Source organism: Anastrepha ludens, chromosome X (assembly GCF_028408465.1).
Source record: "Anastrepha ludens isolate Willacy chromosome X, idAnaLude1.1, whole genome shotgun sequence".
Lineage (NCBI taxonomy): Eukaryota > Metazoa > Arthropoda > Insecta > Diptera > Tephritidae > Anastrepha > Anastrepha ludens.
The window spans coordinates 64098336-64125703 of record NC_071503.1 but is presented as its reverse complement, the minus strand read 5'-3'; the positions used below and the strand labels follow the sequence as shown (position 1 = coordinate 64125703).

Below are 27368 nucleotides of genomic sequence, written 5' to 3'. Positions count from 1 at the left end.
CAGATTAGTGCAATGGATTTAAGCTCCATATATAAAGTATTTCACTTTTATTAGAATTATAAGTATAAAATAATTATCTATCTATTTATTTAGTAAATTCTTAATTATTAATATATATATACATATATTATACACACATAATGACAACATGAGCAGCCCTTGGCCTTCAAGATAGTGCCTCTCCCTTAATAGAACAATTATCATTTTTTCACGATCATACCCTTATAATTTTAGTAATAATCACAACTTTAGTAGGTTACTTAATATTTATATTATTTTTTAATTCATACACAAATCGAAACCTACTACATGGACAAACTATTGAAGTAATTTGAACAATTCTGCCAGCTATTATTCTATTATTTATTGCTTTTCCTTCTTTACGACTTTTATATTTAATCGACGAAATTAATGAACCTTCAGTAACTCTAAAAGCTATTGGACACCAATGATACTGAAGTTATGAATATTCAGATTTTATAAATGTAGAATTTGATTCATATATAATCCCAACAAATGAATTAACAGCAGATAGATTCCGATTATTAGATGTAGATAATCGTGTTATTTTACCAATAAATTCACAAATTCGTATTTTAGTAACAGCTGCAGATGTAATCCATTCATGAACAGTACCCGCTCTTGGAGTAAAAGTAGATGGAACTCCTGGACGATTAAATCAAATTAATTTTTTAATAAATCGACCAGGGTTATTCTACGGTCAATGTTCTGAAATTTGCGGTGCTAATCATAGTTTTATACCTATTGTTATTGAAAGTATTCCTGTTAACCATTTTATTAAATGAATTACAAATAGAGTAAATTCATCATTAGATGACTGAAAGCAAGTACTGGTCTCTTAAACCACTCAATAGTAAATTAGCACTTACTTCTAATGATTTATAAATTATATTTAATAATAAAAAAATTAGTTAAATACATAACATTAGTTTGTCAAACTAAAATTATTAAACTTATTAATATTTTTTAATTCCACAAATAGCCCCAATTGGTTGATTAAGTTTATTTATTATTTTTTCTATCACATTTATACTTTTTAGAATAATAAATTACTACTCTGTAATTCCTCAACCCCCTAAATCTGATTCAACTAAAAAGTCTTCAACTCAACCTCTTAATTAGAAATGATAACAAATTTATTCTCAGTTTTTGACCCCACCTCAAGCATTTTTAATTTATCTCTTAATTGAATAAGAACTCTTTTAGGATTAATAGTAATCCCTTCAATATATTGATTAATACCTTCACGATATCATATTTTCTGAAATTCAATTTTATTAACTTTACACAAAGAATTTAAAACTTTATTAGGATCTACAGGACATTCAGGGTCAACTTTTATTTTCGTTTCTTTATTTTCACTAATTTTATTTAATAATTTCATAGGACTGTTCCCTTATATTTTCACAAGTACAAGTCATTTAACATTAACTTTAACATTAGCTTTACCTTTATGATTATGTTTCATAATTTATGGTTGAATTAATCATACCCAACATATATTTGCACATTTAGTTCCTCAAGGAACACCAGCAATTTTAATACCATTCATAGTATGTATTGAAACAATTAGAAATTTAATTCGACCAGGAACTCTAGCAGTACGATTAGCAGCTAATATAATTGCAGGTCACTTGTTATTAACTCTTCTAGGAAATACAGGCCCATCACTTTCATATGCTATTATTTCGCTATTAATTATTGCTCAAATTGCTTTATTAGTACTTGAATCAGCTGTAGCAATTATTCAATCCTATGTATTCGCAGTATTAAGTACTTTATACTCTAGAGAAGTAAATTAATTTTTATAATGTCAACACACGCTAATCATCCATTTCATTTAGTAGATTATAGTCCATGACCTTTAACAGGAGCTATTGGAGCAATAACATCAGTTTCAGGTTTAGTTAAATGATTCCATCAATATGATATCTCACTATTCTTATTAGGTAATATTATTACTATTTTAACTGTCTATCAATGATGACGAGATGTTTCTCGTGAAGGAACTTTCCAAGGATTACACACCCTACCTGTAACATTAGGTCTACGATGAGGAATAATTTTATTTATTTTATCAGAAGTTTTATTTTTTGTATCATTTTTTTGAGCTTTTTTCCATAGAAAATTATCTCCAACAATTGAATTAGGAGCTTCATGACCACCAGCCGGAATTAAACCTTTCAACCCATTTCAAATTCCTTTATTAAATACAGCTATCTTATTAGCCTCAGGAGTAACTGTAACATGAGCCCATCATAGTTTAATAGAAGGTAATCATTCTCAAGCAACACAAGGATTATTCTTCACAGTATTATTAGGAGTATATTTTACTATTTTACAAGCATATGAATATATTGAGGCACCATTCACAATTGCTGATTCAGTTTACGGTTCTACATTTTTTATAGCTACAGGATTTCACGGAATTCATGTATTAATTGGAACAACTTTCTTATTAATCTGTTTAATCCGACATTTAAATAATCATTTTTCAAAAACACATCATTTCGGTTTTGAAGCAGCCGCTTGATATTGACATTTCGTTGATATTGTTTGATTATTTCTATATATTTCAATTTATTGATGAGGAGGATAATAAAATAATATAATTAATATTTACAATATCTATATAATATATAACGTATATTTGACTTCCAATCATAAAGTTTACTAATTAGTAGTATAGATAATTTTCTCAATTCTTATCATAGCTCTAACCCTAATAACAATTACAAGTATTGTAATAATTTTAGCTTCTATTTTATCAAAAAAAAGTATAGCAGATCGAGAAAAATGCTCCCCATTTGAATGTGGATTTGATCCAAAATCATCATCACGTCTTCCATTCTCTATACGATTCTTCCTAATTACAATTATTTTTTTAATTTTTGATGTAGAAATTGCATTAATTTTACCAATAATTTTAATTATTAATTTATCAAACATTATAATATGAACAATTACATCAATTATTTTTATTATAATCTTAATTATTGGTTTATATCACGAATGAAATCAAGGTATATTAAATTGATCTAACTAATATTATAAATAATACAAATAAAGAAGGATTGTAGTTAATTATAACATTTGATTTGCATTCAGAAAGTATTCAATTTTCAATCTATCTTATTTAATCTATTTATTTAGTAAATTCTTAATTATTAATTTAATAAATAAAAACGAATATGAAGCGATTTATTGCAATTAGTTCCGACCTAATTTTAGGTAATTTACTACCCTTATTCTATAATTTAAAATTTAGTTTAATCTATTTATTTAGTAATATAAATTCTTAATTATTAATTTAATTGAAGCCAAAAAGAGGCATATCACTGTTAATGATAGAACTGAAATTTAATTTCCAATTAAGGAAGTAAGATGTTCAAGAAAAAGCTGCTAACTTTTATCTTTTAATGGTTAAATTCCATTTATACTTCTATTTATATAGTTTAACAAAAACATTACATTTTCATTGTAAAATTAAAAATATTTTTTTTATAAATTACTAAATTTTATTACTTACATTTATTTGATAAATAAAATTATAATACATTTATTTATAATAATTTATCTTATCAAAAAAGCTCAATGAAAACAGCCTTTTTCATTTCAAATAAGTTATTTTCCTTTAATGAATTGACTGACGAAAAGAATTACCTTGATAGGGTAATTATGTAATTTACTAAAACTTATTCACTACATTCAAGAATTAAACAATTACCCTAACATCTTCAGTGTTATATTCTACAATTTGAGCTACTTGAATAAAATAGGAAAAAAAATCTAAAAAGGAAAGTAATTCATAAAACAAATAATAAAAGATAAATTTTTAAATTATTATTATGTAAAAAATAAACTAATTGAGAATATTCTACCAACTTATTATATAAACTCTGTCCTCCTATAAATTCAGATCATCCTTGATCAAAAGATTTATAAACAATTCTTCCTAAAACTAAAGGAGGATTAATTACACCATAAGTAGAAATATAAGGTATAAATCATATCGAACCAGAAAAATAACTTACTAAATAATTATTTAAAGATTTATTAAAATAAAATAAAGATACATTTGAAATTAAATAACCTAATAACCCCCCGCTAATACAGACAAATAAAGTTAATAATTTCAAATAAATTGGTAAACAAATTATATAAGGAGTAGGAAAAATTAATCATCTAAGTATACTACCACCAATAATACTTATAATTAATAGCCCTCTCATACCACGCAACATAACTCACCCTTCATCTCTCAATATATTCAAAGAACCGCAATTTAATTCACCAGTCATAGAATAATAAACCAACCGAAAAGAATAACACACAGTTAATCCAGTAGAAAAAAAATAAAGAAAAAAAGAAAATATATTAATATAACTCAAGGACACAATTTCTAAAATTAAATCCTTAGAATAAAATCCAGCTAAAAAAGGTATACCACATAAAGCTAAATTAGCAACATTAAAATAACCAGAAGTTAAAGGTATATAAATCCCTAATCCACCTATCAACCGAATATCTTGTGAATTATTTATATTATGAATAATAGCTCCAGCACATATAAATAGTAACGCTTTAAATAAAGCATGACTCAATAAATGAAAAAAAGCCAGTTTATAAAATCCTATTGATATAAAAATAAAAAAAATATGATAAATAAATAAAAAAAATAAATAAAGATTCTTATTATTAAACCCAACTGACTCAAAGTAGATAAAGCAATAATTTTTTTTAAATCAAATTCAAAATTAGCTCCTAATCCAGCTATAAATATAGTCAACCCAGATAATAAAAGTAAAACTTGACCTATTCAAGAATCACATAATAAAATATTAAACCGAATTAATAAATAAATTCCAGCAGTAACAAGAGTAGAAGAATGAACTAATGCAGAAACAGGAGTAGGAGCTGCTATTGCAGCAGGTAATCAAGATAAAAAAGGAATTTGTGCTCTTTTAGTTATAGCAGCTAATATAATTAATCCACCAATAATTTCTATTTCGATTCTATTTTTTATTGTTTCCAAATAAAAAATATAGTTTCAACTTCCATAATTTAGTATTCAAGCAATAGCTAATAAAAAGGCAACATCACCAATTCGATTAGACAAAGCAGTTAATATACCAGCATTATAAGATTTTACATTTTGGAAATAAATTACTAAACAATAAGAAACTAATCCCAATCCATCTCATCCTAATAAAATTCTAATTAAATTAGGACTAATAATTAATAACATTATAGACAAAACAAATATAAGAACTAATATAATAAAACGATTAATATTTACATCTCCCCCTATATACTCCTTTCTATAATAAATAACTAAAGAAGAAATTAATAAAACAAAAGATATAAATAATAAACTCATTCAATCAAATAAAAAAGTTATAACAATTCTACAAGAATTAAATCTAACTACTTCTCATTCAATAAATGTACAAAAATCCTTAATTAACATTAATAATCTAAATAAAAAAAAATTAGTTCTAAATAAAATTAAAACCAAAAATCTAATTCTACAAATAGATAAATACTTTCTCACGAGTTAAAATGATCAAAAATCATATCATTGACACCACAAATCAATATTTTAAATAAACTATTTAAATAAAATTAAAGTCAAATTATACAAATGTCACTCTTCAAAATTAATAAATTTAAAGGAAATCAATGTAAAAATAATAAATAATATTCCCGAATTTTACCTCCTCTAAACGAATAAACTCCGGAAAATAACTTACCATGCTGACTATAAGCATATAAATATAAAGTATAAGCAGCTCTAAAAAAAGATAATAAAGATAAAGAAATTATTGTTAATCAAGATCAACTAACAATTCTATTTAATAAACAAATTTCACCTAATAAATTTAAAGATGGAGGTGCAGCTATATTACAAGCTCTTAACAAAAATCATCATAATGTTATAGAAGGTATAAAATTTAATAAACCCTTATTAATTAATAAACTTCGACTACCTAACCGTTCATATGTAATATTAACTAAACAAAAAAGTCCTGAAGAACAAAGTCCATGAGCAATTATTAATGTATAAGAACCACAAAATCCTAAATATCTTAAAGTTATAAGACCCCCTAAAACAATTCCTATATGAGCAACAGAAGAATAAGCAATTAAAGCCTTTAAATCAGTTTGACGTAAACAAACTAAACTAATTAGAACACCCCCAATTAATCTAATTCTAATTCAAATATAATTATATTTAATACCACTTACTTGTAAAAAAGAAAAAACTCGTAATAATCCATATCCACCTAACTTCAACATAACTCCAGCTAAAATTATTGAACCAGAGACAGGTGCTTCTACATGAGCTTTTGGTAATCATAAATGAAGCAAAAATATAGGTATTTTAACTAAAAAAGCTAAAATTAAAGATAAATATAATAAATCATAACAATTAACATAATCTATCAAAAGATAATAATTCAATGTCATCAAAGTATTATATAAATAAAAAATTCCTACCAATATAGGTAAAGAAACTAATAAAGTATAAAATAAAAGATAAATACCAGCTTGTAAACGTTCAGGTTGATATCCTCAACCCAAAATTAAAAATAAAGTAGGAATCAGTCTTCTTTCAAAAAATAAATAAAACATAAATAAATTTATTCTACCAAAAGTTAAAACTAAACATAATAATAAAATTAACACATTAACTAAAAAAAAGTTTTCATAATTACTATATTTATTAATAGATTCACTAGAAGTAATTATAAGTGTACAAATTCAAAAACTTAATAAAATTAATCCATATGAAATAATATCAAATCCCAAAAAATAAGAAATATTTACAAAATAATTTTAACAATAATTCATTAAAATAAAAATAAAACTTACCAAAAATAGTAAATTTTGAAGCGTTCAAAATGAATTTATAATAAAACAAAAAGGTATAATAAAAATTATTATAAAAATTAATTTTAACATTGTAATACATTAAATGATTGAAAATAATCATTTCCATGAGTTCGAATTATAGATACAAAAATTGAAAGACCCAAAGCCCCTTCACAAACACTAAAAGTTAAAAATATTATACTAAAATATCTTCTAAAATCTATTAAATTTAAATAAATAAATAATAAAAAAAATAAACTTAAAACAATATATTCTAATCTTAAAAGTATAGACAATAAATGTTTACGATTAAAAACAAAAACAAATAATTAAAATTAAAAAACAAGGTAATCCCCAATATAGTAATATTAACATTAGTTTTAATAGTTTAACAAAAACATTGGTCTTGTAAATCAAAAATAAGAATTAATCTTTTAAAACTTCAAGGGAAAAGAAACAACTTTATCATTAATCCCCAAAATTAATATTTTAAATAAACTACCTCCTGATATTATACAATTAACTCATCTCTCATTTTTATTCAAATAAATCATCCATTAGCAATAGGATTAATATTATTAATTCAAACATTACAAATTTGTCTTTTAACTGGATTAATAGCTAAAAGATTCTGATTCTCGTATGTATTATTTTTAATTTTTCTAGGAGGAGTATTAGTATTATTCATCTACGTTACATCCCTAGCATCAAATGAAATATTCTCACTCTCAATGAAAACAGCCTTTTCATTTATATTAATTTTCATTTTATTAATAAGTATCAGATGATTTATAGATAAATCATATATTTCATCCTTCATTCAAAATAACGAAATACAGACTATAATTAATTTAAATACATTTACAGAAGAAAATTCTCTAAATCTTCATAAATTATATAATTATCCAACAAATTTAATTACTGTTTTATTAATAAATTACTTATTAATTACATTAATTGCAGAAGTAAAAATTACTAAATTATTCTACGGACCCCTTCGATTAATAAATTAAACTAATGAACAAACCTTTACGAACCCAACATCCATTATTCAAAATTGCAAATAATGCTCTAGTAGATCTTCCAGCCCCAATTAATATTTCAGCCTGATGAAACTTCGGGTCACTATTAGGGTTATGTTTAATTATTCAAATTCTAACAGGACTTTTCTTAGCTATACATTACACAGCAGATATTAATTTAGCTTTCAATAGTGTTAATCATATTTGTCGAGATGTAAATTATGGTTGATTATTACGAACTTTACATGCTAATGGTGCATCATTTTTCTTCATTTGCATTTATCTACATATTGGTCGAGGAATTTATTACGGTTCATATTTATTTACACCTACATGACTAGTAGGTGTTCTAATTCTATTTTTAGTTATAGCAACAGCATTCATAGGTTACGTTTTACCATGAGGACAAATATCATTCTGAGGAGCCACAGTTATTACAAATCTATTATCTGCAATTCCTTACTTAGGAATTGATTTAGTTCAATGAGTTTGAGGAGGATTTGCAGTAGATAATGCCACTCTTACACGATTCTTTACATTTCATTTTATTTTACCATTTATTGTATTAGCAATAACATTAATTCATTTATTATTTTTACATCAAACAGGATCTAATAATCCAATTGGATTAAATTCTAATATTGATAAAATTCCATTCCATCCATATTTTACATACAAAGACATTGTAGGATTTATTATTATAGTTATAGCACTTCTATTATTAACTTTAATTAACCCTTACCTATTAGGAGACCCTGATAATTTCATCCCTGCTAATCCTCTAGTAACACCAGTACACATTCAACCTGAATGATACTTTCTATTTGCATATGCAATTTTTCGTTCTATTCCTAATAAATTAGGAGGAGTTATTGCATTAGTCTTATCAATTGCAATCCTAGCAATTTTACCATTCTATCATTTAAGAAACTTCCGAGGAATCCAATTTTATCCTGTAAATAAAATTCTATTTTGAATTATAGTAGTTACTGTAATTCTATTAACATGAATCGGAGCACGACCTGTAGAAGATCCTTATGTACTAGTTGGACAAATTTTAACAGTAGTTTACTTCTTATATTACATTATTAATCCACTAATTAATAAATGATGAGATAATTTAATTAATTAGTTAATGAGCTTGAACAAGCATATGTTTTGAAAACATAATATAGGAACAAAAATTTCCTATTAACTTTACTAAAATCAATTAACAATATATAATATATTAAAAATAATTTAACTCCAATAAAAAATAATAAATAATTTAAAGAAAAAGGTAAAAAACACTTTCAAGCTAAATATATTAATTTATCATAACGAAACCGAGGTAAAGTTCCACGAACTCAAATAAAAACAAATGAAATAAAAACCAATTTCAAATAAAATAGTAAGTTAAATAAATCACAACCAAAAAAAAATCACACAAAATAATATACTTATAAATAAAATTCTAGCATATTCAGCTATAAAAATCAAAGCAAATCCACCACTTCTATATTCAACATTAAACCCTGAAACTAATTCAGACTCACCTTCAGCAAAATCAAAAGGGGTTCGATTAGTTTCAGCTAAACAAATACAAAATCAAACAAGTCTAACTGGAAATATAATAACAACAAATCAAATATAGCTTTGATAATAAAAAAAGTCTAAAATATTATAACTTCCAATTAAAAAAACAAAAGATAATAAAACTAAAGCCATTCTAACTTCGTAAGAAATAGTTTGAGCAACAGCTCGCAATCCCCCTAATAAAGCATAATTAGAATTAGATGATCAACCAGCTACTATAACAGCATAAACCCCTAATCTATATTAGTACAACACAAAAAAAATAAAATACCTAAATTAAAAGAAAACAATTTTACAAATAAAGGAATACATAATCAAACAATTAAAGAAATAAATAAAGAAAAAATAGGAGAAAAATAATAAGAAATATAATTTGATAAAAGAGGGTAAGTTTGTTCCTTAGTAAATAACTTAATTGCATCACAAAAAGGTTGAGGAATCCCTATTAAACCAACCTTATTAGGACCCTTACGAATCTGAATATAACCTAATACTTTACGTTCCAAAAGAGTTAAAAAAAGCTACTCTTACTAAAACACAAATTACCAAAATTAATCTACCAACAAAAGATAAAATTATTTCCATAAAAATCAAGTACTATTTGTAGTGTAATCTACATAAATAAATTCTAAATTTATTGCACTAATCTGCCAAAATAGTTTATTTATATTAATAATATTCTATTATTCAAAATATAATTATTTTAATATTTGGTCCTTTCGTACTAAAATATTACAATTTATTAAAGATAGAAACCAACCTGGCTTACGCCGGTCTGAACTCAGATCATGTAAGGATTTAAAAGTCGAACAGACTTAATTTTTGAACGGCTACACCCAAAATTATACCTTAATCCAACATCGAGGTCGCAAACTTTTTTGTCGATATGAACTCTCAAAAAAAATTACGCTGTTATCCCTAAAGTAACTTAATCTTATAATCACTATTAATGGATCAATAATTCATAAATTAATGATTTTTAAAAATTAAAAGTTCATCAAATTTTAATATCACCCCAACAAAATAATTAATATTAAAAAAAATAAAATAAATCAAAAAAATTTAGTTTATATTAAATATAAAGATTTATAGGGTCTTCTCGTCTTTTAATAAAATTTTAGCTTTTTAACTAAAATATAAAATTCTATTATAAATTTATATGAAACAGCTTATACTTCGTCCAACCGTTCATACCAGCCTTCAATTAAAAGACTAATGATTATGCTACCTTTGCACAGTCAAAATACTGCGGCCATTTAAAATTATTCAGTGGGCAGGTCAGACTTTAAATATAATTCAAAAAGACATGTTTTTGTTAAACAGGCGAGTATAAATAAAATTTGCCGAGCTCTTTATATAAACTTTTCAATATAAAATATTTTAACAATACTTAAATATACTAATTTGATCATTATTACTTTTTATTTAAAATTAATAAAAAAATTTTTATAAATTCATTGAAAACAAAATTAAATAATATAAATTATAAAATAATTTATAAATGATTGCTAATTCTATGCATACATTTTAAATAAATTATTCAATAATTTTTAATATTTTATTTTAAAGCTTATCCCTTAAAATATTCAAATTAATAAATTTTTAAATTAAAAAAATAAATTAAAAATTAAAAATTTTTAAATTAAATTTATTTCTAAAAAAACTAGATACCTTTATAAACGAATAACATTTCATTTCTAATAATTTATTTAAAATAATTTTGACACATTAACTTTAATAAATTATTAACTCTTATAAAATCGAGATTAATAAATAATTATTAATTATTAGATCAACCCTGATACACAAAGTACAATAAACTAAATTTTCTTTTTAATTAAAAATTTTTCAATTATTTCAATATTCTTTCACAATACATAATAAACTATTATTAAAATTATTTTGTCACTAAAACTTACTAAAACATTATTTTTTATAATTATTTTTAATAAATTATATAAATAATAAAAAAAAAATTAATAAATAATATTAAAATTCAATTTATATTGATTTGCACAAAAATCTTTTCAATGTAAATGAAATACTTTACTTAATAAGCTTTAAATTGTCATTCTAGAGGCATCTACTATGTTACGACTTATCTTATCTTAATAGTAAGAGCGACGGGCGATGTGTACATATTTTAGAGCTAAAATCAAATTTTTAATCTTTAAAATTTTACTATCAAATCCACTTTCAAAAAAAAAACTTCAAATTTAAATCCATTTAAATAAATTTATTGTAACCCATCTCTACTTAAATATAAGCTACACCTTGATCTGATATAAATTTTAATAAAAATTATTGAAAATTATTACTCTAATAAGATATTCTAATAACGACGGTATATAAACTGAAAAACAAATTTAAGTAAGGTACATCGTGGATTATCAATTACAGGACAGGTTCCTCTGAATAGACTAAAATACCGCCAAATTTTTTAAGTTTCAAGAACATAACTATTACTACCTTAGTATTTATTAATTACATTTTAAATAATAGGGTATCTAATCCTAGTTTATTTATAAAATTTACAAGCTTCAATTAAAATTTAATAAAAATAAATAATTTTAAAATTTCACCTAATAAAATTATACATATTTTATTTATTATAAAATTTAACTTTTACCAAAAATATCTTATTTGTATTATTTGTGTAACCGCGGCTGCTGGCACAAATTTAGCCAATACTATATAAAATTACTACTTCCAAATTTCTTTGATTTATAAAATTAATTACTGAGAATAAAAAAAATTTAATTATTATTAAAATAAATAAAATTTCACACAAAAATTTACATATAAAATAAATCAATAACAAAAACATAAGCCAAAATAAAACTTTAATAATTAAATAAATTAAAAAATATTTAAAAAAAATTTAGTTTAATCTATTTATATTATTTAGTAACATAAATTAATTATTTATTTTAAATAAATACTAAATAAATTTAATTATAATATTTATTTAGTAAATTCTTAATTATTAACAAAAATAAAGTAAAAAAAAAAATAAATTAGTTTTTTTATAAAATAAACCTTAATTAGTACTTCCTCCTTAAAAGTAAAAAGACCCCTAATCAAATTTACCGTTTCTCATTAAAAAAAAACTCAATGAAAACAGCCTATTTCATTTCAAATGTTTTCATTGAATTTAACTGCTTATATAAATCAACACAATAAATATAAATTATTAATTAATTAACTTAATAATAACTAAAATTAATTAAAAAATTTAGTTTAATCTATTTATTTAGTAAATTCTTAAAAGTAAAAAGACTCTAATCAAATTTATTATTTTTCATAAAATCTCAATGAAAACAGCCTTTTTCATTTCAAATAAGTTCATTAAATTTAATAAGTTAATAAAACTTAAATAATATAAATAAATTAATAAAACTAATAAATATAAAATAATTATATTTAATTTAAATTATTTAGCATAAAAAATTTAGTTTAAATAACAAAATAAAATTAAATTAATAATTAAGAATTTACTAAATAAATAGATTAAACTAAATTTTTTTTTTTTTTTTTTTAATTTTCATATTTATTAAATTTTAATATTTATTGATAAATAGTCCTCTTATTTTTTAATTTTTAAAAATTTTTTTTTTCTAAATAATATATTTTATAATAATAAGACGTATACTAAGTTAGATCAATAAATATCTATATGTATATAAATATTTAATTAATTAATAGATGCCTATTAATTTTGTTAAAAAACCCCTTTAAATTAGAAGATGCAGAATTGTATATTACATTTATAGGCACATACTTTGATCTAACGTTAGGCATTTGTATAAATTAATAATAAAAATTAAATTTTTTATATTCATCTATATATTTATCTATGAGTTGTACTTTTACCTCTCGGAGATGTCTATATTGGAATTTTTAATTATCTAGATAAATAAAATACTATAACAATTAATTTACTATATTTAATTATTATAATTAAATAAATAAATTTAATTAAATTTACCCCCTTTCTAATAAATTAACTATTAAAAAAAAAAAAAAAAAAAAAAACTCAATGAAAACAGCCTTTTTCATTTCAAATAAGTTATTTTCCTTTAATGAATTGCCTGACGAAAAGGGTTACCTTGATAGGGTAAATTATGTAATAAATTTACATTCATTATATTTAATAGAATTAAACTATTTCTAAAAGTATCAAAAACTTTTGTGCATCATACACCAAAATATAAAATAATTATTAATAAAAACTAATAATAAAATAAATCACAAATAGTTTAATCTATTTATTTAGTAAAAAGATAAGCTAATTAAGCTACTGGGTTCATACCCCATTTATAAAGGTTTTAATCCTTTTCTTTTTAATTTTCAATAATTCTGCCAAAATCATATTTTTTTTTATTTTAATAACAGGAACATTAATTACAGTATCATCTAATTCTTGATTAAGAGCTTGAATAGGTCTAGAAATTAATTTATTATCTTTTATCCCCCTAATAAGAGATAACAATTTAATATCAACAGAAACCTCTCTTAAGTATTTTTTAACTCAAGCAATAGCATCTGCTGTTTTATTATTTGCTATTATTATAATATACCTTAATAATTTCCCTATATTACAGTCAAATTCAATATCTATATATATAAATGTGAAAATCTGTCCCTATGTTCGCTTATAACTCGAGAATGGCTGAACGGATTTATCTTACCTTGGTCTTGAATTATTCGTGGAGGTCTAGGGAAGGTTTAAAAGGTGAGAAAAATTTGAACAATTGCCGGGAAAATGGTCAAAAGGTGGACCCGGGTAACCTTCGGATGTGTATATACAATATGGGTATCAAATGGAAGCTGTTGGTGAATGCTTTAGTTCAGAGTATTTTTCATGCGGCTCCGTGACTAGGGTCCCGAGATAGTGACCAACACGTGGACCCTAGAATGTGTTTGTACAATATGGATATCAATTGGAAGCTGTTGGTGAATGCTTTAGTACAGAGTATTTCTCATGCCGCTCCGTGACTGGGGTCTCGAGATATAGGTCAAAACGTGGACCCGGGTAACCTTCGGATGTGTATATACAATATGGGTATCAAATGGAAGCTGTTGGTGAATGCTTTAGTTCAGAGTATTTTTCATGCCGCTCCGAGACTGGGGTCTCGAGATATAGGTCAAAACGTGGGCCCGGGTAACCTTAGAATGTGTATATACAATATGGGTATCAAATGGAAGCTGTTGGTGAATGCTTTAGTTCAGAGTATTTTTCATGCGGCTCCGTGACTAGGGTCCCGAGATAGTGACCAACACGTGGACCCTAGAATGTGTTTGTACAATATGGATATCAATTGGAAGCTGTTGGTGAATGCTTTAGTACAGAGTATTTCTCATGCCGCTCCGTGACTAGGGTCTCGAGATATAGGTCAAAACGTGGACCCGGGTAACCTTGGGATGTGTATGTACAATATGGGTATCAAATGGAAGCTGTTAGTGAATGCTTTAGTTCATAGTATTTTTCATGCCGCTCCGTGACTAGGGTCTCGAGATAGAGACCAAAACATGGAGCCTAGAATGTGTTTGTACAATATGGATATCAAATTGAAGCTGTTGGTGAATGCTTTAGTTCAGAGTATTTTTCATGCCGCTCCGTGACTGGGGTCTCGAGATATAGGTCAAAACGTGGACCCGGGTAACCTTCGGATGTGTATATACAATATGGGTATCAAATGGAAGCTGTTGGTGAATGCTTTAGTTCAGAGTATTTTTCATGCCGCTCCGTGACTAGGGCCTCGAGATAGAGACCAACACTTGGACCCTAGAATGTGTTTGTACAATATGGATATCAATTGGAAGCTGTTGGTGAATGCTTTAGTTCACAGTATTTTTCATGCCGCTCCGTGACTAGGGCCTCGAGATAGAGACCAAAACGTGGAGCCTAGAATATGTTTGTACAATATGGATATCAAATTGAAGCTGTTGGTGAATGCTTTAGTTCAGAGTATTTTTCATGCCGCTCCGTGACTAGGGCCTCGAGATAGAGACCAACACGTGGACCTTAGAATGTGTTTGTACAATATGGATATCAATTGGAAGCTGTTGGTGAATGCTTTAGTGCAGTGTATTTTTAATGCCGCTCCGTGACTAGGGTCTCGAGATATAGGTCAAAACGTGGACCCGGGTAACCTTCGGATGTGTATATACAATATGGGTATCAAATGGAAGCTGTTGGTGAATGCTTTAGTTCAGAGTATTTTTCATGCCGCTCCGTGACTAGGGTCCCGAGATAGAGACCAACACGTGGACCCTAGAATGTGTTTGTACAATATGGATATCAATGGAAAGCTGTTGGTGAATGCTTTAGTACAGAGTATTTCTCATGCCGCTCCGTGACTGGGGTCTCGAGATATAGGTCAAAACGTGGGCCCGGGTAACCTTTGGTTGTGGATGTGCAATATGGGCATCAAATTAAAGCTGTCGATAAGTGCTTTAATGTGGGGTAATTTTCATACCTATTGATGACTAAGGTCTCGAAATATATGCCAAAACGTGGACCCGCCGTGTCTTTAAACCGAATTAAACCAAACTTACACACATTGTTAAGTAGGTATTGAAGATGGTTTCCGTATAGTTTGAATACATATTGGTAGATAGGGTCTCGAGATATAGGTCAAAACGTGGACCCGGGTAACCTTCGGCCGTATATGTACAATATGGGTAGCAAATGGAAGCTGTTGATGATTTCTATAGTATAGAGTATTTTTCATACCGTTCCGTGACTAGGGCCTCGAGATAGAGACCAAAACGTGGAGCCTAGAATGTGTTTGTACAATATGGATATCAAATGGAAGCTGTTAGTGAATGCTTTAGTTCACAGTATTTTTCATGCCGCTCCGTGACTAGGGCCTCGAGATAGAGACCAAAACGTGGAGCCTAGAATGTGTTTGTACAATATGGATATCAAATTGAAGCTGTTGGTGAATGCTTTAGTTCAGAGTATTTTCCATGCCGCTCCGTGTCTAGGGCCTCGAGATAGAGACCAACACGTGGGCCCTAGAATGTGTTTGTACAATATGGATATCAATTGGAAGCTGTTGGTGAATGCTTTAGTTCAGAGTTTTTTTCATGCCGCTCCGTGACTAGGGCCTCGAGATAGAGACCAACACTTGGACCCTAGAATGTGTTTGTACAATATGGATATCAATTGGAAGCTGTTGGTGAATGCTTTAGTTCAGAGTATTTTTCATGCCGCTCCGTGACTAGGGCCTCGAGATAGAGACCAACACGTGGACCCTAGAATGTGTTTGTACAATATGGATATCAATTCGAAGCTGTTGGTGAATGCTTTGGTACAGAGTATTTTTCATGCCGCTCCGTGACTAGGGTCTCGAGAGATAGGTCAAAACGTGGACCCGGGTAACCTTCGGATGTGTATGTACAATATGGGTATCAAATGGAAGCTGTTGGTGAAAGCTTTAGTACAGAGTAGTTTTCATGCCGCTCCGTGACTAGGGCCTCGAGATAGAGACCAACACGTGGACCTTAGAATGTGTCTGTACAATATGGATATCAATTGGAAGCTGTTGGTGAATGCTTTAGTGCAGTGTATTTTTCATGCCGCTCCGTGACTAGGGTCTCGAGATATAGGTCAAAACGTGGACCCGGGTAACCTTCGGATGTGTATGTACAATATGGGTATCAAATGGAAGCTGTTAGTGAATGCTTTAGTTCAGAGTTCTTTTCATGCCGCTCCGTGACTAGGGTCTCGAGATAGAGACCAAAACATGGAGCCTAGAATGTGTTTGTACAATATGGATGTCAAATTGAAACTGTTGGTGAATGCTTTAGTTCAGAGTATTTTTCATGCCGCTCTGTGACAGGGGTCTTGAGATATAGGTCAAAACGTGGACTCAGGTAACCTTCGGATGTGTATGTTCAATATGGGTATCAAATGGAAGCTGTTGGTGAATGCTTTAGTTCAGAGTATTTTTCATGCCGCTCCGTGACTAGGGTCTCGAGATAGAGACCAAAACGTGGTATTGAATAAATAAATAAATAGTATGAGAATAAAGAAATAAATAATATGAAAACCATATCTTTTCTGTTCTAAACCATATCTATTCTATTTTAGTGTGCCCAGCGAAGCGGGCCGGGTTTGCTAGTATAATGATATAATTATTTATTCTTCTCTTTTATTATAAAGTGGAGCAGCCCCTTTCCATTTTTGATTCCCTAACGTTATAGAAGGATTATCATGAATAAACGCTTTAGTATTAATAACATGACAAAAAATTGCCCCAATTATATTAATTTCGTATATTACAATTCAACAAAATATTTTTATTTTTTCAATTATTATTCTATCAACAGTTATTGGATCAATGGGAGGATTAAATCAAACATCTTTACGAAAGTTAATAGCATTTTCATCAATTAATCATCTAGGTTGAATATTAGCTGCAATACAAGTTAGTGAATCCATATGAATAACCTATTTTTGTTTTTATACATTTTTATCCTTTAGTTTAACATTTATCTTTAATAATTTTAAAATGTATCATATTAATCAATTATTTAATTCATTTTTTAATTCAAAAATTTTAAAATTTATGTTATTTCTAAATTTATTATCCTTAGGTGGACTTCCACCATTTATTGGGTTTATACCAAAATGATTAGTTATTCAATTATTAGTTTTAAATAATCAATATACTCTTATAACAATTATAACTGTAATAACTTTAATCACATTATTTTTTTATTTACGTTTGTGTTTCGCTGCTTTTATACTAAACTATGATGAAAATAATTGAACAAACTATATACAAATTAACAAAATTTCATTTAAATGTATAATAATTTTATCTTTTATTTCCACATTTAGATTAATTTTAGTATCTATTATCTATACAGCTTTTTAGTATCATCCTAAGCTAAATCAAAAATTTAGAATTTTATAAAAACATTTTTAATTTATTATAAAATAAAGGCTTTAAGTTAAATAAACTAATAACCTTCAAAGCTATAAATATAAGTTAAATCTTTTAAGCCTTAGTAATACTATATTTATACTCCTTTAGAATTGCAGTCTAATGTCATTATTGACTATAAAGCTCTAAATTTAAATTTTGTTTAATCTATTTATTTAGTAAATTCTTAATTATTAATTTATAAAAATAAATTCTTTTTGATATAAAAATTTATTCTTATAAATAAACTCTTCTTGATCTGTAAAATTTACTTATAAATGAATTTTGTGATTTATAAGAATCTATTTATATAACTAAATTTTTGATTAAAAAGAATTTATTCTTATAAATAGATTTACAATCTATCGCCTATCCTTCAGCCATTTAATCATTTCAAATAAGTTATTTTCCTTTAATGAATATTTTAATTGTCTTAATCGCGACAATGATTATTCTCAACAAATCATAAAGATATTGGAACATTATATTTTATTTTTGGAGCATGAGCTGGTATAGTAGGAACATCTCTTAGAATTCTAATTCGAACTGAATTAGGACACCCAGGAGCCTTAATTGGAGATGATCAAATTTACAATGTAATTGTAACAGCTCACGCATTTGTAATAATTTTTTTTATAGTAATACCTATTATAATTGGGGGATTTGGAAATTGATTAGTACCTTTAATACTAGGAGCACCTGATATAGCATTTCCACGAATAAACAATATAAGATTTTGATTATTACCCCCTTCTCTTACACTACTACTAGTAAGTAGCATAGTAGAAAACGGAGCTGGTACAGGATGAACTGTTTATCCTCCATTATCATCTCTAATCGCTCATGGAGGAGCTTCAGTAGATTTAGCTATTTTTTCATTACATTTAGCTGGAATTTCGTCAATCCTAGGAGCAGTAAATTTTATTACAACAGTAATTAATATACGATCTACTGGTATAACATTTGATCGAATACCTTTATTTGTATGAGCTGTGGTATTAACAGCACTATTATTACTTTTATCTTTACCAGTACTAGCTGGTGCAATTACTATATTAATAACTGACCGAATCTTAAATACATCTTTTTTTGATCCTGCTGGAGGAGGAGACCCAATTTTATACCAACATTTATTTTGATTTTTTGGTCACCCAGAAGTTTATATTCTAATTTTACCTGGATTTGGAATAATTTCTCATATTATTAGTCAAGAATCAGGTAAAAAGGAAACATTTGGTTCTTTAGGAATAATTTATGCAATAATAGCAATTGGACTATTAGGATTTATTGTATGAGCCCATCACATATTTACTGTTGGAATAGACGTAGACACACGAGCATATTTTACATCAGCTACTATAATTATTGCAGTACCAACAGGAATTAAAATTTTCAGTTGATTAGCTACACTACATGGAACTCAATTAAATTACTCACCAGCAATATTATGAGCTCTAGGATTTGTTTTCTTATTTACAGTAGGAGGATTAACTGGGGTAATACTTGCTAATTCATCTGTAGATATTATTTTACATGATACTTATTATGTAGTAGCACACTTCCATTATGTATTATCTATAGGAGCAGTATTCGCAATTATAGCTGGATTTATTCACTGATACCCTTTACTTACTGGATTAAATATAAACCCTAGATGACTAAAAAGTCAATTTATCATTATATTTATTGGAGTAAATTTAACATTCTTTCCCCAACATTTCTTAGGACTAGCAGGTATACCTCGACGATATTCAGATTATCCAGATGCATATACAACATGAAATATTATCTCAACTATTGGGTCTTCTATTTCATTATTAGGAATTTTATTTTTCTTATTTATTATTTGAGAAAGTATAATTTCCCAACGACAAGTTATTTACCCTATACAACTAAGTTCATCAATTGAGTGACTTCAAAATACCCCTCCCGCTGAACATAGTTATTCTGAATTACCACTTTTAACTAATTTCTAATATGGCAGATTAGTGCAATGGATTTAAGCTCCATATATAAAGTATTTCACTTTTATTAGAATTATAAGTATAAAATAATTATCTATCTATTTATTTAGTAAATTCTTAATTATTAATATATATATACATATATTATACACACATAATGACAACATGAGCAGCCCTTGGCCTTCAAGATAGTGCCTCTCCCTTAATAGAACAATTATCATGTTTTCACGATCATACCCTTATAATTTTAGTAATAATCACAACTTTAGTAGGTTACTTAATATTTATATTATTTTTTAATTCATACACAAATCGAAACCTACTACATGGACAAACTATTGAAGTAATTTGAACAATTCTGCCAGCTATTATTTTATTATTTATTGCTTTTCCTTCTTTACGACTTTTATATTTAATCGACGAAATTAATGAACCTTCAGTAACTCTAAAAGCTATTGGACACCAATGATACTGAAGTTATGAATATTCAGATTTTATAAATGTAGAATTTGATTCATATATAATCCCAACAAATGAATTAACAGCAGATAGGTTCCGATTATTAGATGTAGATAATCGTGTTATTTTACCAATAAATTCACAAATTCGTATTTTAGTAACAGCTGCAGATGTAATCCATTCATGAACAGTACCCGCTCTTGGAGTAAAAGTAGATGGAACTCCTGGACGATTAAATCAAATTAATTTTTTAATAAATCGACCAGGGTTATTCTACGGTCAATGTTCTGAAATTTGCGGTGCTAATCATAGTTTTATACCTATTGTTATTGAAAGTATTCCTGTTAACCATTTTATTAAATGAATTACAAATAGAGTAAATTCATCATTAGATGACTGAAAGCAAGTACTGGTCTCTTAAACCACTCAATAGTAAATTAGCACTTACTTCTAATGATTTATAAATTATATTTAATAATAAAAAAATTAGTTAAATACATAACATTAGTTTGTCAAACTAAAATTATTAAACTTATTAATATTTTTTAATTCCACAAATAGCCCCAATTGGTTGATTAAGTTTATTTATCATTTTTTCTATCACATTTATACTTTTTAGAATAATAAATTACTACTCTGTAATTCCTCAACCCCCTAAATCTGATTCAACTAAAAAGTCTTCAACTCAACCTCTTAATTGGAAATGATAACAAATTTATTCTCAGTTTTTGACCCCACCTCAAGCATTTTTAATTTATCTCTTAATTGAATAAGAACTCTTTTAGGATTAATAGTAATCCCTTCAATATATTGATTAATACCTTCACGATATCATATTTTCTGAAATTCAATTTTATTAACTTTACACAAAGAATTTAAAACTTTATTAGGATCTACAGGACATTCAGGGTCAACTTTTATTTTCGTTTCTTTATTTTCACTAATTTTATTTAATAATTTCATAGGACTGTTCCCTTATATTTTCACAAGTACAAGTCATTTAACATTAACTTTAACATTAGCTTTACCTTTATGATTATGTTTCATAATTTATGGTTGAATTAATCATACCCAACATATATTTGCACATTTAGTTCCTCAAGGAACACCAGCAATTTTAATACCATTCATAGTATGTATTGAAACAATTAGAAATTTAATTCGACCAGGAACTCTAGCAGTACGATTAGCAGCTAATATAATTGCAGGTCACTTGTTATTAACTCTTCTAGGAAATACAGGCCCATCACTTTCATATGCTATTATTTCGCTATTAATTATTGCTCAAATTGCTTTATTAGTACTTGAATCAGCTGTAGCAATTATTCAATCCTATGTATTCGCAGTATTAAGTACTTTATACTCTAGAGAAGTAAATTAATTTTTATAATGTCAACACACGCTAATCATCCATTTCATTTAGTAGATTATAGTCCATGACCTTTAACAGGAGCTATTGGAGCAATAACATCAGTTTCAGGTTTAGTTAAATGATTCCATCAATATGATATCTCACTATTCTTATTAGGTAATATTATTACTATTTTAACTGTCTATCAATGATGACGAGATGTTTCTCGTGAAGGAACTTTCCAAGGATTACACACCCTACCTGTAACATTAGGTCTACGATGAGGAATAATTTTATTTATTTTATCAGAAGTTTTATTTTTTGTATCATTTTTTTGAGCTTTTTTCCATAGAAAATTATCTCCAACAATTGAATTAGGAGCTTCATGACCACCAGCCGGAATTAAACCTTTCAACCCATTTCAAATTCCTTTATTAAATACAGCTATCTTATTAGCCTCAGGAGTAACTGTAACATGAGCCCATCATAGTTTAATAGAAGGAAATCATTCTCAAGCAACACAAGGATTATTCTTCACAGTATTATTAGGAGTATATTTTACTATTTTACAAGCATATGAATATATTGAGGCACCATTCACAATTGCTGATTCAGTTTACGGTTCTACATTTTTTATAGCTACAGGATTTCACGGAATTCATGTATTAATTGGAACAACTTTCTTATTAATCTGTTTAATCCGACATTTAAATAATCATTTTTCAAAAACACATCATTTCGGTTTTGAAGCAGCCGCTTGATATTGACATTTCGTTGATATTGTTTGATTATTTCTATATATTTCAATTTATTGATGAGGAGGATAATAAAATAATATAATTAATATTTACAATATCTATATAATATATAAAGTATATTTGACTTCCAATCATAAAGTCTACTAATTAGTAGTATAGATAATTTTCTCAATTATTATCATAGCTCTAACCCTAATAACAATTACAAGTATTGTAATAATTTTAGCTTCTATTTTATCAAAAAAAAGTATAGCAGATCGAGAAAAATGCTCCCCATTTGAATGTGGATTTGATCCAAAATCATCATCACGTCTTCCATTCTCTATACGATTCTTCCTAATTACAATTATTTTTTTAATTTTTGATGTAGAAATTGCATTAATTTTACCAATAATTTTAATTATTAATTTATCAAACATTATAATATGAACAATTACATCAATTATTTTTATTATAATCTTAATTATTGGTTTATATCACGAATGAAATCAAGGTATATTAAATTGATCTAACTAATATTATAAATAATACAAATAAAGAAGGATTGTAGTTAATTATAACATTTGGTTTGCATTCAGAAAGTATTCAATTTTCAATCTATCTTATTTAATCTATTTATTTAGTAAATTCTTAATTATTAATTTAATAAATAAAAACGAATATGAAGCCATTTATTGCAATTAGTTTCGACCTAATTTTAGGTAATTTACTACCCTTATTCTATAATTTAAAATTTAGTTTAATCTATTTATTTAGTAATATAAATTCTTAATTATTAATTTAATTGAAGCCAAAAAGAGGCATATCACTGTTAATGATAGAACTGAAATTTAATTTCCAATTAAGGAAGTAAGATGTTCAAGAAAAAGCTGCTAACTTTTATCTTTTAATGGTTAAATTCCATTTATACTTCTATTTATATAGTTTAACAAAAACATTACATTTTCATTGTAAAATTAAAAATATTTTTTTTATAAATTACTAAATTTTATTACTTACATTTATTTGATAAATAAAATTATAATACATTTATTTATAATAATTTATCTTATCAAAAAAGCTCAATGAAAACAGCCTTTTTCATTTCAAATAAGTTATTTTCCTTTAATGAATTGACTGACGAAAAGAATTACCTTGATAGGGTAATTATGTAATTTACTAAAACTTATTCACTACATTCAAGAATTAAACAATTACCCTAACATCTTCAGTGTTATATTCTACAATTTGAGCTACTTGAATAAAATAGGAAAAAAAATCTAAAAAGGAAAGTAATTCATAAAACAAATAATAAAAGATAAATTTTTAAATTATTATTATGTAAAAAATAAACTAATTGAGAATATTCTACCAACTTATTATATAAACTCTGTCCTCCTATAAATTCAGATCATCCTTGATCAAAAGATTTATAAACAATTCTTCCTAAAACTAAAGGAGGATTAATTACACCATAAGTAGAAATATAAGGTATAAATCATATCGAACCAGAAAAATAACTTACTAAATAATTATTTAAAGATTTATTAAAATAAAATAAAGATACATTTGAAATTAAATAACCTAATAACCCCCCGCTAATACAGACAAATAAAGTTAATAATTTCAAATAAATTGGTAAACAAATTATATAAGGAGTAGGAAAAATTAATCATCTAAGTATACTACCACCAATAATACTTATAATTAATAGCCCTCTCATACCACGCAACATAACTCACCCTTCATCTCTCAATATATTCAAAGAACCGCAATTTAATTCACCAGTCATAGAATAATAAACCAACCGAAAAGAATAACACACAGTTAATCCAGTAGAAAAAAAATAAAGAAAAAAATAAAATATATTAATATAACTCAAGGACACAATTTCTAAAATTAAATCCTTAGAATAAAATCCAGCTAAAAAAGGTATACCACATAAAGCTAAATTAGCAACATTAAAACAACCAGAAGTTAAAGGCATATAAATCCCTAATCCACCTATCAACCGAATATCTTGTGAATTATTTATATTATGAATAATAGCTCCAGCACATATAAATAGTAACGCTTTAAATAAAGCATGACTCAATAAATGAAAAAAAGCCAGTTTATAAAATCCTATTGATAAGATTCTTATTATTAAACCCAACTGACTCAAAGTAGATAAAGCAATAATTTTTTTTAAATCAAATTCAAAATTAGCTCCTAATCCAGCTATAAATATAGTCAACCCAGATAATAAAAGTAAAACTTGACCTATTCAAGAATCACATAATAAAATATTAAACCGAATTAATAAATAAATTCCAGCAGTAACAAGAGTAGAAGAATGAACTAATGCAGAAACAGGAGTAGGAGCTGCTATTGCAGCAGGTAATCAAGATAAAAAAGGAATTTGTGCTCTTTTAGTTATAGCAGCTAATATAATTAATCCACCAATAATTTCTATTTCGATTCTATTTTTTATTGTTTCCAAATAAAAAATATAGTTTCAACTTCCATAATTTAGTATTCAAGCAATAGCTAATAAAAAGGCAACATCACCAATTCGATTAGACAAAGCAGTTAATATACCAGCATTATAAGATTTTACATTTTGGAAATAAATTACTAAACAATAAGAAACTAATCCCAATCCATCTCATCCTAATAAAATTCTAATTAAATTAGGACTAATAATTAATAACATTATAGACAAAACAAATATAAGAACTAATATAATAAAACGATTAATATTTACATCTCCCCCTATATACTCCTTTCTATAATAAATAACTAAAGAAGAAATTAATAAAACAAAAGATATAAATAATAAACTCATTCAATCAAATAAAAAAGTTATAACAATTCTACAAGAATTAAATCTAACTACTTCTCATTCAATAGATGTACAAAAATCCTTAATTAACATTAATAATCTAAATAAAAAAAAATTAGTTCTAAATAAAATTAAAACCAAAAATCTAATTCTACAAATAGATAAATACTTTCTCACGAGTTAAAATGATCAAAAATCATATCATTGACACCACAAATCAATATTTTAAATAAACTATTTAAATAAAATTAAAGTCAAATTATACAAATGTCACTCTTCAAAATTAATAAATTTAAAGGAAATCAATGTAAAAATAATAAATAATATTCCCGAATTTTACCTCCTCTAAACGAATAAACTCCGGAAAATAACTTACCATGCTGACTATAAGCATATAAATATAAAGTATAAGCAGCTCTAAAAAAAGATAATAAAGATAAAGAAATTATTGTTAATCAAGATCAACTAACAATTCTATTTAATAAACAAATTTCACCTAATAAATTTAAAGATGGAGGTGCAGCTATATTACAAGCTCTTAACAAAAATCATCATAATGTTATAGAAGGTATACAATTTAATAAACCCTTATTAATTAATAAACTTCGACTACCTAACCGTTCATATGTAATATTAACTAAACAAAAAAGTCCTGAAGAACAAAGTCCATGAGCAATTATTAATGTATAAGAACCACAAAATCCTAAATATCTTAAAGTTATAAGACCCCCTAAAACAATTCCTATATGAGCAACAGAAGAATAAGCAATTAAAGCCTTTAAATCAGTTTGACGTAAACAAACTAAACTAATTAGAACACCCCCAATTAATCTAATTCTAATTCAAATATAATTATATTTAATACCACTTACTTGTAAAAAAGAAAAAACTCGTAATAATCCATATCCACCTAACTTCAACATAACTCCAGCTAAAATTATTGAACCAGAGACAGGTGCTTCTACATGAGCTTTTGGTAATCATAAATGAACCAAAAATATAGGTATTTTAACTAAAAAAGCTAAAATTAAAGATAAATATAATAAATCATAACAATTAACATAATCTATCAAAAGATAATAATTCAATGTCATCAAAGTATTATATAAATAAAAAATTCCTACCAATATAGGTAAAGAAACTAATAAAGTATAAAATAAAAGATAAATACCAGCTTGTAAACGTTCAGGTTGATATCCTCAACCCAAAATTAAAAATAAAGTAGGAATCAGTCTTCTTTCAAAAAATAAATAAAACATAAATAAATTTATTCTACCAAAAGTTAAAACTAAACATAATAATAAAATTAACACATTAACTAAAAAAAAGTTTTCATAATTACTATATTTATTAATAGATTCACTAGAAGTAATTATAAGTGTACAAATTCAAAAACTTAATAAAATTAATCCATATGAAATAATATCAAATCCCAAAAAATAAGAAATATTTACAAAATAATTTATACAATAATTCATTAAAATAAAAATGAAACTTACCAAAAATAGTAAATTTTGAACCGTTCAAAATGAATTTATAATAAAACAAAAAGGTATAATAAAAATTATTATAAAAATTAATTTTAACATTGTAATACATT

At 26.0% G+C, this 27368-nt stretch overlaps 8 pseudogenes; 4 read left to right on the top strand and 4 right to left on the bottom strand.

The window, feature by feature from the left end:
• The first annotated feature begins 12 nt into the window (after window positions 1–12).
• Window positions 13–7910, top strand: LOC128870157 (NADH-ubiquinone oxidoreductase chain 6-like; annotated as a pseudogene).
• LOC128869576 (NADH-ubiquinone oxidoreductase chain 4-like) lies at window positions 3794–6997 on the bottom strand (annotated as a pseudogene).
• On the bottom strand, window positions 3794–27367 carry LOC128869577 (NADH-ubiquinone oxidoreductase chain 4-like; annotated as a pseudogene).
• On the top strand, window positions 7863–9291 carry LOC128869583 (cytochrome b-like; annotated as a pseudogene).
• Window positions 8694–10871, bottom strand: LOC128869579 (NADH-ubiquinone oxidoreductase chain 1-like; annotated as a pseudogene).
• LOC128870156 (NADH-ubiquinone oxidoreductase chain 2-like) lies at window positions 13577–18385 on the top strand (annotated as a pseudogene).
• Window positions 18874–20409, top strand: LOC128870155 (cytochrome c oxidase subunit 1-like; annotated as a pseudogene).
• LOC128869578 (NADH-ubiquinone oxidoreductase chain 5-like) lies at window positions 24208–25771 on the bottom strand (annotated as a pseudogene).
• Window position 27368: the final 1 nt, after the last annotated feature.